The 12,410-nt window shown below is 43.2% G+C and overlaps 1 long non-coding RNA gene across 1 annotated transcript; it reads left to right on the forward strand.

Annotated features, from left to right (window-relative positions):
- The first annotated feature begins 5,336 nt into the window (after window positions 1-5,336).
- On the forward strand, window positions 5,337-11,156 carry LOC115207059 (uncharacterized). The gene is made up of 2 exons (XR_003880897.1): window positions 5,337-5,479; window positions 10,776-11,156. It is a non-coding gene; the product is annotated as an uncharacterized LOC115207059 (long non-coding RNA).
- The last annotated feature ends 1,254 nt before the right edge of the window (window positions 11,157-12,410 follow it).

Consider the following 12,410-nt stretch of genomic DNA (forward strand, 5'->3'; position numbering starts at 1 on the left):
CTATGCAGATGACACCATTCTGTATACTTCTGGCCCTTCTTTGGACACTGTGTTAACAACCCTCCAGACGAGCTTCAATGCCATACAACTCTCCTTCCGTGGCCTCCAACTGCTCTTAAATACAAGTAAAACTAAATGCATGCTCTTCAACCGATTGCTGCCCGCACCTGCCCGCCCGTCCAGCATCACTACGTTCTTACGTAGAATATGTGGACAACTACAAATACCTATGTGTCTGGTTAGACTGTAAGCTCTCCTTCCAGACTCACATCAAACATCTCCAATCCAAAGTTAAATCTAGAATTGGCTTCCTATTTCGCAACAAAGCATCCTTCACTCATGCTGCCAAACATACCCTCGTAAAACTGACCATCCTACCGATCCTCGACTTCGGCAATGTCATTTACAAAATAGCCTCCAATACCCTACTCAATAAACTGGATGCAGTCTGTCACAGTGTCATCCATTTTGTCACCAACCTGTATGCGACCTGTATGCTCTCATTGGCTGGCCCTCGCTTCATACTCGTCGCCAAACCCACTGGCTCCAGGTCATCTACAAGACCCTGCTAGGTAAAGTCCCCCCTTATCTCAGCTCACTGGTCACCATACCAGCACCTACCTGTAGCATGCGCTCCAGCAGGTATATCTCTCTGGTCACCCCCAAAGCCTATTCCTCCTTTGGCCATCTCTCCTTCCAGTTCTCCGCTGCCAATGACTGGAACGAACTACAAAAATCTCTGAAACTGGAAACACTTATCTCCCTCACTAGCTTTTAGCACCAACTGTCAGAGCAGCTCACATATCACTGCACCTGTACATAGACCATCTATAATTTAGCCCAAACAACTACCTCTTACCCTACTGTATTTATTTATTTTGCTCCTTTGCACCCCATTATTTCTATTTCTACTTTGCACTTTCTTCCACTACAAATCTACCATTCCAGTGTTTCAGTTGCTATATTGTATTTACTTTGCCACCATGACCTTTTTTGCCTTTACCTCCCTTATCTCACCTCATTTCCTCACATTGTATATAGACTTATTTTTCTACTGTATTACAGTACACAATAAACAGAAATGACCGTGACGCAACTGAGGAGCACACAAAACACACACAGAAAGAATATAATTACCCACAACTGAAGGAGGGGAAAAAGGCTGCCTAAGTATGATTCCTAATCAGAGACAACGATAAACAGCTGCCTCTGATTAGGAACCATACTCGGCTCAACACAAAGAAATAGAAAACATAGAAATGAACATAGAAATACAAAATCTAGAATGCCCACCCAAATCATACCCTGATCTAACCAAAATAGAGAAAATAAACGGCAATCTAAGGTCAGGGTTCATTTGACTTACCAGCCTCAATTGCAGCCCAAATAAATGCTTCACAGAGTACAAGTAACAGACACATCTCAACATCAACTGTTCAGAGGAGACTGTGTGAATCAGGCCTTCATGGTCAAATTGTTGCAAAGAAACCACTACTAAAGGACACCAATATTAAGAAGAGACTTGCTTGGACCAAGAAACACGAGCAATGGACATTAGACCGGTGGAAATTTGTCATTTGGTCTGGAGTCCAAACTGGAAATTTTTGGTTCCAACTACTGTGTCTTTGTGAGACGCGGTGTGGGTGAACGGATGATCTCTGCATGTGTATTTCCCACCGTGAAGCATGGAGGTGGAGATGTTATGGTGTTGGGGTGTTTTGCTGGTGACACTGTCTGTAATTTATTTAGAATTCAAGGCACACTTCACCAGCATGGCTACCACAGCATTCTGCAGCAATACGCCATCCCATCTGGTTTGGAATTATGGGGACTGTCATTTGTTTTTCAATAGGACAATGACCCAAAACACACCTCCAGGCTCTGTAAGGGCTATTTGACCAAGAATGAAAGTGATGGAGTGCTGCATCAGATGACCTGAGCTCCACAATCCCCCGCCCTCAACCAAATTGAGATGGTTTGGGATGAGTCAGACCGCAGAGTGAAGGAAAAGCAGCCAACAAGTGTCCAGCATATGTGGGAACTTCTTCAAGACAGTCGGAAAAGCATTCCAGGTGAAGTTGGTTGAGAGAATTCCAAGAGGGTGCAAAGCTGTCATCAAGGCAAAGAGTGGCTATTTGAAGAATCTCAAATATAAAATACTTGTTTGGTTACTACATGATTCCATATGTGTTATTTCATAGTTTTGATATCTTCACTATAATTCTACAATGTAGAAAATAGTAAAAATAAAGAAAAAGTAGGTGTTCTAATACTTTTGACTGGTAGTGTAACTCCTAACCTTAACCCTAGCCTAGCTAACGTTAGTCATAACAAATTGGAATTCGTAACATATCATACAAAATGGATGATGGACATCCACAAATGAATACATACCATACGAAACGTAACATCATAGCAATTGGAGAGTCTCAGATTTACGTGCACTATGTTACGTTTACCCCTGAGTCCAGGTTGCAATTTAAACATGCCTCTGGGGGGTTCAGCTTTGCCAAACACAAAAGGGAAACTATAAAAATCAAGATCAATATAAAATTTATGCTTGCACAAAATACAATAAATATGTTTTTAACCCACTTAATTTGTTACTAAATAGTATTTGGGTATTGACAAGTACTTTATATGATTCTAAAAAGATTTAGTAGATTTCATAGCATTTGTCTGTGATGTTAAATATTTTCCAATGACTCTGAACCACCACCATCAAGTATTTGTGGGTAGAAACAGCATTGGGTTGCAGAATGGAGCAATTCCTGACCATGATCACACACAACCCAACCCACCCACAGTTCTGCTCCATTTCTCTCTGTTGGAAAGTCTGAGAAATGCTGTCCTGTAACACCAACATAATTACCTTGACTAACCTGTACCCCCGCACATCCTCTCTGTGTGTGTTCAGGCATCAGTTGTTTTATTCTCTTCTCACCCACAATCCTCAGTGGAACCCTCTGGTCAGGGTTATTCAACTATATTCAACTGGGGACAGATGTTAAAAATTAATTAAAATAAAATAAAAAACATTTTCCACACGCAATTATTCTTCAGAAGAACTGTATAAAAAGCAACGTACACACACCATATAAAGCACTTTTCTTAAAATGTAATGTTGCTAAAAGTAATTATGAAAGAAATGGTAGGTGCTCAACAGACGTGAGTCGAGGTACAACCAAAAAATCTGATGATTAAAAGAAAAATGTTCACCATTCAAAAGATCCTTAAAAGCAATGTAATTTTAAAGTCGTCTGAAAACTAAAGCGTTTAAAAAAAAAAAATCACATTTAAAGATATGCCAAACCAATCTGAAGGAAGTGTGTTTTCATTTCCCTAAGTCATTAGCTGCTTTGTTTTGGTCACAGCTTGAGAGGATCACAAATGGAACTCAAATCAAATCAAACCAAATTGTATTTGTCACGTGCGCCGAATACAACAGGTGTAGTAGACCTCACAGTGAAATGCTGAATACAACAGGTGTAGTAGACCTCACAGTGAAATGCTGAATACAACAGGTATAGATAGACCTTACAGTGAAATCCTGAATACAACAGGTGCAGTAGACCTTACAGTGAAAGGCTTAATACAACAGGTGTAGTAGACCTTACAGTGAAATGCTGAATACAACAGGTGTAGTAGACCTCACAGTGAAATGCTGAATACAACAGGTGTAGTAGACCTTACAGTGAAAGGCTTACTGACATGCCCTTAACCAACAATGCAGTTCAAGAAATAGCTTTTATATTAAATATTTACTAAATAAACAAAAGTAAAAAATCAAATCAATCAAAAAGTAACACAAGAAAAGTACATAACAATAAGGAGGCTCTATACAGGGAGTACCGGTTAGTAATGAGGCTCTATACAGGGGGTACCGGTTAGTAATGAGACTATATACAGGGAGTACCGGTTAGTAATGAGACTATATACAGGGGGTACCGGTTAGTAATGAGACTATATACAGGGGGTACCGGTTAGTAATGAGACTATATACAGGGGGTACCGGTTAGTAATGAGACTATATACAGGGGGTACTGGTTAGTAATGAGACTATATACAGGGAGTACCGGTTAGTAATGAGACTATATACAGGGGGTACCGGTTAGTAATGAGGCTATATACAGGGAGTACCGGTTAGTAATGAGACTATATACAGGGAGTACCGGTTAGTAATGAGACTATATACAGGGGGTACCGGTTAGTAATGAGACTATATACAGGGGGTACCGGTTAGTAATGAGACTATATACAGGGGGTACCGGTTAGTAATGAGACTATATACAGGGGGTACCGGTTAGTAATGAGACTATATACAGGGGGTACCGGTTAGTAATGAGACTATATACAGGGGGTACCGGTTAGTAATGAGACTATATACAGGGGGTACCGGTTAGTAATGAGACTATATACAGGGGGTACCGGTTAGTAATGAGACTATACAGGGGGTACCGGTTAGTAATGAGACTATATACAGGGGGGTACCGGTTAGTAATGAGACTATATACAGGGGGTACCGGTTAGTAATGAGACTATATACAGGGGGGTACCGGTTAGTAATGAGACTATATACAGGGGGTACCGGTTAGTAATGAGACTATATACAGGGGGTACCGGTTAGTAATGAGACTATATACAGGGGGTACCGGTTAGTAATGAGACTATATACAGGGGGTACCGGTTAGTAATGAGACTATATACAGGGGGTACCGGTTAGTAATGAGACTATATACAGGGGGTACCAGTACAGAGTTAATGTGCGGGGGCACAGGTTAGTCGAGGTAATTTGTACAGTGACTATGCATAGATAATAAACAGCGAGTAGCAGCAGTGTAAAAACAAAGAGGGACATTAATGTAAATAGTCCAGGTGGCGATTTGATTAGTTGTTCAGCAGCAGTCTTAAGCTGTTTAAGGAGCCTTTTGGTCCTAGACTTGGCGCTCCGGTACCGCTTGCCGTGCGGTAGCAGAGAGAACAGAAGACAATTGTAGCTTTCAGGGATGGGGCCATAATATTTTGCTACTTAAACCGTTCAAACGCTACGTCCATCTTCATAGGGAGAAAAAAAAGAGTCAACATGCCACATAGGCTCTAAAAAACCTAAATCTAGATAAAAAAAACGCTAGAAAACACACTAATAGTGTTTTGTGCATGTATTTTACTCATGTTCAGATTTCCGAATTGATCAAAAGGCCAGGCTAAATGAATAAACGGCCCGGATCTGGCCCGCGGCCCGCCAGTTTAATAGCCATGGCTCTATGTCTTTCACATAGAGGATAGCAAAGCAACACCCCAACAAATTTAGTACAGATTTCTTCTCATATCATTGAGGTCTTTTAGTGTTTTGGTCTTTCTCAAACCCTTGTGTCCTCTTGTTTCCTATTGGCCCACTACCATGAGAGCCTTCCTGCTGTCTTCTGGCGCTCTCCCACGCCAAACCTTACCAGCCAATCGACATCCTGGACTTCATGAGGTAACATGACATCATGATGCAGGAAGTGGATGACGACTGGCTGTCACTGCCCTTAGGGTGGTGCAGTGCTCTGATCTGGGTATCAAATCAAAAGTTTATTGATCACATACACAGATTCACAGATGTTATTGCAGGTGAAATGTGTGTTTCTAGCTCCAACAGTACAGTAATAATACGTAGCAATGCAAAACAATACCAACATAATCCAAAAGTAAAAAAATAAATAAAATAATCTTTGCTTATTTGAGCTGTTCTTGCCATAATATGGACTTGGTCTTTTACCAAATAGGGTTATCTTCTGCCCCTACCTTGTCACAACACAACTGATTGGCTCAAACGTATTAAGAAGGAAAGAAATTCCCCAAATTAACTTTTAACAAGGCACACCTGTTAATTGAAATGCATTCCAGGTGACTACCTCATGAAGCTGGTTGAGAGAATGCCAAGAGTGTGCCACGCTATCATCAAGCCAAAGGGTGGCTATTTTGAAGAATAATTTGTTGAACACTTTTTTTGGTTACTACATGATTCCATATGTTTTATTTCATAGTTGTCATGTCTTCACTATTATTCTACAATATATAAAATAGTAAAAATATAGAAAAACCCTGGAATGAATAGGTGTGTCCAAACTTTTGACTGGTACTGTATATGTATGTACTGTATATACTGTATATCTGTATATGTGTATTTATATATGTGTGTGTATGTGTATATATGTATATATATATTTGTAAAGTATTCAGACCCCTTGAATTTTCCCACATTTTGTTACGTTACAGCCTTATTCTAAAACGGATTATGTTTTTTTTAAATCCTCATCTATCTGCACATAATACCCCACAATGACAAAGCGAAAAACAGGTTTTTAGAAATTGTTGCAAATGTATAAAAAATTTAAAACAGAAATACCTTGTTTACATAAGTAGTCAGACCTTTTGCTATGAGACTCTAAGTTGAGCTCAGGTGCATCCTGTTTCCATTGATGATTCTTGAGATGTTTCTACAACTTGATTGGAGTCCACCTCTGGTAAATTCAATTGATTGGACATGATTTGGAAAGACACACACCTGTCTATATAAGGTCCCACAGTTGACAGTGCATGTCAGAGCAAAAGTCATGAGGTCTAAGGAATTGTCAGTAGAGCTCCGAGACAGGATTGTGTCGAGGCACAGATCTGGGGAAGGGTACCAAAAAATGTCTGCAGCATTGAAGGGTACCCAAGAACACAGTGACCTAAATCATTCTAAAATGGAAGAAGTTTGGAACCACCAAGACTCTTCCTAGAGCTGGCCGCCCGGCCAAACAGCGATCAGGGGAGAAGGACCTTGCTCAGGGAGGTAACCAAGAGCCCGGACACTCTGACAGAGCTCCAGAGTTCTTCTGTGGAGATGGGAGAACCTTCCAGAAGGACAACCATCTCTGCAGCACTCCACCAATCAGGCCTTTATGGTAGAGTGGCCAGATGGAAGCTACTCCTCAGTAAAAGGCACATGACAGCCCACTTGGAGTTTGTGAAAAGGCACCTAAAGGACTCTCAGACCATGAGAAACAAGATTCTCTGGTCTGATGAAACCAAGGTTGAACTCTTTGACCTGAATGCCAAATGTCACGTCTGGATGAACCTGGCACCATCCCTACGGTGAAGCATGGTGGTGGCGGCATCATGCTGTGGGGATGTTTTTCAGCAGCAGGGACTGGGAGACAAGTCAGGATCGAGGGAAAGATGAACAGAGCAAAGTACAGAGAGATCCTTGATGAAAACTTGTTCCAGAGCGCTCAGGACCTTCCAACAGGACAACAACCCTAAGCACACAGCCAAGACAACGCAGGAGTGGCTTCGGGACAAGTCTCTGAATGTCCTTGAGTGGCCCAGCCAGAGCTCAAACATCTCTGGAGAGACCTGGAAATAGCTGTGCAGCGACGCTCCCCATCCAACCTGACAGAGCTTGAGAGGATCTGCAGAGAAGAATGGGAGAAACTCCCCAAATACATATCTGCCAAGCTTGTTGCATCATACCCATCTGAAAACTTCTGTAAATGTGATATTTCAGTTTTTATTTATTTATACATTTGCAGACATTTCTAAAAACCTGTTTTTGTGTTGTAATTATGAGGTGTTATGTGTAGATTTATTAGGGAAAAAATTATTTAATCCATTTTAGAATAAGGCTGTAAAGTAACAAAATGTGGAAAATGTCCAGGGGTCTGAATGCTTTCCAAATGTAGTGTATATGTGAAGTGGGTGAAACAGTATGCAAACATTATTAAAGTGACTAGTGTTCAATGACTCTACTATGTACATGGGGCAAAGTAGTCTCTAAGGTTCAGGGTAAAGTACTGGGTCGTAGCCGGCTAGTAACAGTCTCTACGGTTCAGGGTAGAGTACTGGGTGGTAGCCGACTAGTAACGGGTTCAGGGTAGAGTACTGGGTGGTAGCCGGTTAATAACAGTCTCTAAGGTTCAGGGTAGAGTACCGGGCGGTAGCCGGCTAGTAACAAGTTCAGGGTAGAGTACTGGGTGGTAGCCGGCTAGTAACAGGTTCAGGGTAGAGTACTGGGTGGTAGCCAGCTAGTAACAGGTTCAGGGTAGAGTACTGGGTGGTAGCCGGCTAGTAACAGGTTCAGGGTAGAGTACTGGGTGGTAACCGGCTAGTAACAGGTTCAGGGTAGAATACCGGGTGGTAGCCATCTAGTAATAGGTTCAGGGTAGAGTACTGGGTGGTAGCCGGCTAGTAACAGGTTCAGGGTAGAGTACTGGGTGGTAGCCGGCTAGTAACAGGTTCAGGGTAGAGTACTGGGTGGTAGCCGGCTAGTAACAGTGACTAAAGTTCAGGGTAGAGTACCGGGTGGTAGCCGGCTAGTAACAGGTTCAGGGTAGAGTACTGGGTGGTAGCCGGCTAGTAACAGGTTCAGGGTAGAGTACTGGGTGGTAGCTGGCTAGTAACAGGTTCAGGGTAGAGTACTGGGTGGTAGCCGGCTAGTAACAGTGACTAAAGTTCAGGGTAGAGTACCGGGTGGTAGCCGGCTAGTAACAGGTTCAGGGTAGAGTACTGGGTGGTAGCTGGCTAGTAACAGGTTCAGGGTAGAGTACTGGGTGGTAGCCAGCTAGTAACAGGTTCAGGGTAGAGTACTGGGTGGTAGCTGGCTAGTAACAGGTTCAGGGTAGAGTACTGGGTGGTAGCTGGCTAGTAACAGGTTCAGGGTAGAGTACTGGGTGGTAGCTGGCTAGTAACAGGTTCAGGGTAGAGTACTGGGTGGTAGCCGGCTAGTAACAGGTTCAGGGTAGAGTACTGGGTGGTAGCCGGCTAGTAACAGGTTCAGGGTAGAGTACTGGGTGGTAGCCGGCTAGTAACAGGTTCAGGGTAGAGTACTGGGTGGTAGCCGGCTAGTAACAGGTTCAGGGTAGAGTACTGGGTGGTAGCCGGCTAGTAACAGGTTCAGGGTAGAGTACTGGGTGGTAGCTGGCTAGTAACAGGTTCAGGGTAGAGTACTGGGTGGTAGCCGGCTAGTAACAGTCTCTAAGGTTCAGGGTAGAGTACCGGGTGGTAGCCGGCTAGTAACAGTGACTAAAGTTCAGGGTAGAGTACTGGGTGGTATCCGGCTAGTAACAGGTTCAGGGTAGAGTACTGGGTGGTAGCCGGCTAGTAACAGGTTCAGGGTAGAGTACTGGGTGGTAGCCGGCTAGTAACAGGTTCAGGGTAGAGTACTGGGTGGTAGCTGGCTAGTAACAGGTTCAGGGTAGAGTACCGGGTGGTAGCCGGCTAGTAACAGTGACTAAAGTTCAGGGTAGAGTACTGGGTGGTATCCGGCTAGTAACAGGTTCAGGGTAGAGTACCGGGTGGTAGCTGGCTAGTAACTAGTTCAGGGTAGAGTACTGGGTGGTAGCTGGCTAGTAACAGGTTCAGGGTAGGGTTCCGGGTGGTAGCCGGGTAGTAACAGGTTCAGGGTAGAGTACCGGGTGGTAGCCGGCTAGTAACAGGTTCAGGGTAGAGTACCGGGTGGTAGCCGGCTAGTAACAGGTTCAGGGTAGAGTACCGGGTGGTAGCCGGCTAGTAACAGTTTCAGGGTAGAGTACTGGGTGGTAGCCGGCTAGTAACAGGTTCAGGGTAGAGTACTGGGTGGTAGCTGGCTAGTAACAGGTTCAGGGTAGAGTACTGGGTGGTAGCCGGCTAGTAACAGGTTCAGGGTAGAGTACTGGGTGGTAGCCGGCTAGTAACAGGTTCAGGGTAGAGTACTGGGTGGTAGCTGGCTAGTAACAGGTTCAGGGTAGAGTACCGGGTGGTAGATGGGTAGTAACAGGTTCAGGGTAGAGTACCGGGTGGTAGCCGGCTGGTAACAGGTTCAGGGTAGAGTACCGGGTGGTAGCCGGCTAGTAACAGGTCCAGGGTAGAGTACCGGGTGGTAGCCGGCTAGTAACAGGTTCAGGGTAGAGTACCGGGTGGTAGCCGGCTAGTAACAGGTTCAGGGTAGAGTACTGGGTGGTAGCCAGCTAGTAACAGGTTCAGGGTAGAGTACTGGGTGGTAGCCGGCTAGTAACAGGTTCAGGGTAGAGTACTGGGTGGTAGCCGGCTAGTAACAGGTTCAGGGTAGAGTACTGGGTGGTAGCCAGCTAGTTACAGGTTCAGGGTAGAGTACTGGGTGGTAGCCGGCTAGTAACAGGTTCAGGGTAGAGTACTGGGTGGTAGCCGGCTAGTAACAGGTTCAGGGTAGAGTACTGGGTGGTAGCCGGCTAGTAACAGGTTCAGGGTAGAGTACTGGGTGGTAGCCGGCTAGTAACAGGTTCAGGGTAGAGTACTGGGTGGTAGCCGGCTAGTAACAGGTTCAGGGTAGAGTACTGGGTGGTAGCCAGCTAGTAACAGTGATTAAAGGTTCAGGGCGTTTTATTACACAGCCACTACTCCTAGGTTCAGTCAGGGTCAGAGGGAGGGCTGGGGGCTCCTAATGCTCCATTACCGACTCACCTCAACACCATGAACAGCCCTTCATCAACCATCAAATGAGACAGGGTTCAATTATCCTACATCATACTGCATTTAACGGCAATGTAGTACAGTAGCTACATGAGTCTGGACGGTGAATAATTTGTATGACAGAGTCTATGATATGTTAAAGACCTACTACTGCCTGAGATTCAGCTGAAGGCAAAGGGTCAGTTCACTTCTTGTTACACATGATATCTCTCTGTGATCTTATTGGTAAACACCGAGTCCGTCTTTACTGCTACGTGGAGATACACAGCTGGTAGATTGGATTTTACATTTCAAATGTGTTTCCTGACATCTCGTATCCACAGGGTTACTCTCCGTGCCTGAGAGAGTCCCCGGGCCGACACATTAATGATGATCGACCTCCAGAACAACGACCCTCACTGAGATCAAGGAGGACGACTTCAAATGGACAAGCTCTATGTAAGAAACACTGACATCCCTCTTCCTGTGAACAAGCTCTATGTAAGAAACACTGACATCCCTCTTCCTGTGAACAAACTCTATGTAAGAAACATAAACATCTCCTACTTTGATCAACACTGTAAATTCCTTGACTGTTTCCTCTCAGTTTGGACTAGAGCAGGCCCACTGTGCGCAAACTGGTTGAATCAACGTTGTTTCATCGTAATTTGTCGACGCATTGTGATGTTGAATCTATGTTTGAAACACATTTGGATTTGGAAAAAGTCATCAACCGGTAATGTTTCATTATCATTTCCACCAGTGTTGAAATTAGGGTAAAACTTCAACTGAAATACAATGACAACCTGCCTAACGGGTTAGGTTCATTTTATTTAACCTTTCTAGACTTTATTATTTACACTGACGGCCTACCAAAAGGCCTCCTGTGGGGACTGGGGCTGGGATAACAAAACAATAAATATATAGGACAAACACACATCACGACAAGATAGACAAAACAACACTACATAAAGAGAGACCTATGACAACAACACTACATAGAGACCTAAGACAACAGCACTACATAAAGAGAGACCTATGACAACAACACTACTTAAAGAGAGACCTATGACAACAACACTACATAAAGAGAGACCTTTGAAAACAACACTACATAAAGAGAGACCTAAGACAACAACATGGTAGCAACACAACATGGCAAGAGCACAAAACATGGTACAAACATTATTGGGCACAGACAACAGCACAAAGGGCAAGAAGGTAGAGACAACAATACATCACGCGAAGCAGCTGTCAGTAATTGTCCATGATTGAGTCTTTGAATGAAGAGAGAATGAAGAATTGCTACATTAATCTCATTTCAATGTAGTCCTCAAAACGATGTATATTCTACTTATAATGGCTGTTGTAACACACTTAATCCCACGAGGTGTTGTAAACACGGTGAACATGCAGCATCAGATCCACGTCGTCACATTTTAGATGTTGACATTTTTGCATATTCTCACTGTTTAACCAATGTCTGTTTTTCATCATATATTCAATATACTGTATATTGGATGGTTGAAATTATGTTGTATTTCACAATTTATTTGACCTCATTTCAACGTTGATAGTAAAATGGTACATGTTTGAATCAATGTCATTTTTTCAACGCCATGCAATCAACATAAATAAAAGAGAGAGCACCTAGAATAAAAAATATAAAAAATGAATATGGTCTTTTATTCATATTATACATGGATGACAATATCCAAATGTAAATGTTTATTATATTAATATTATGAATTTGATGTTCTAATTACTGTACAGGGCTGTTGTTTCTAGGGAGTTTTTCCTAGCCACCGTGCTTCTACACCTACATTTCTTGCTGTTTGGGGTTTTAGGCTGGGTTTCTGTACAGCACTTTGAGATATCAGCTGATGTAAGAAGGGCTTTATAAATACATTTGATTGATAGATTGATGTTGTTGTTTTGGGGATTTACATGAAGTGTAAATGAAAAAGGGTTTCTGGTCA

This window comes from Salmo trutta, chromosome 14, assembly GCF_901001165.1.
Source record: "Salmo trutta chromosome 14, fSalTru1.1, whole genome shotgun sequence".
Lineage (NCBI taxonomy): Eukaryota > Metazoa > Chordata > Actinopteri > Salmoniformes > Salmonidae > Salmo > Salmo trutta.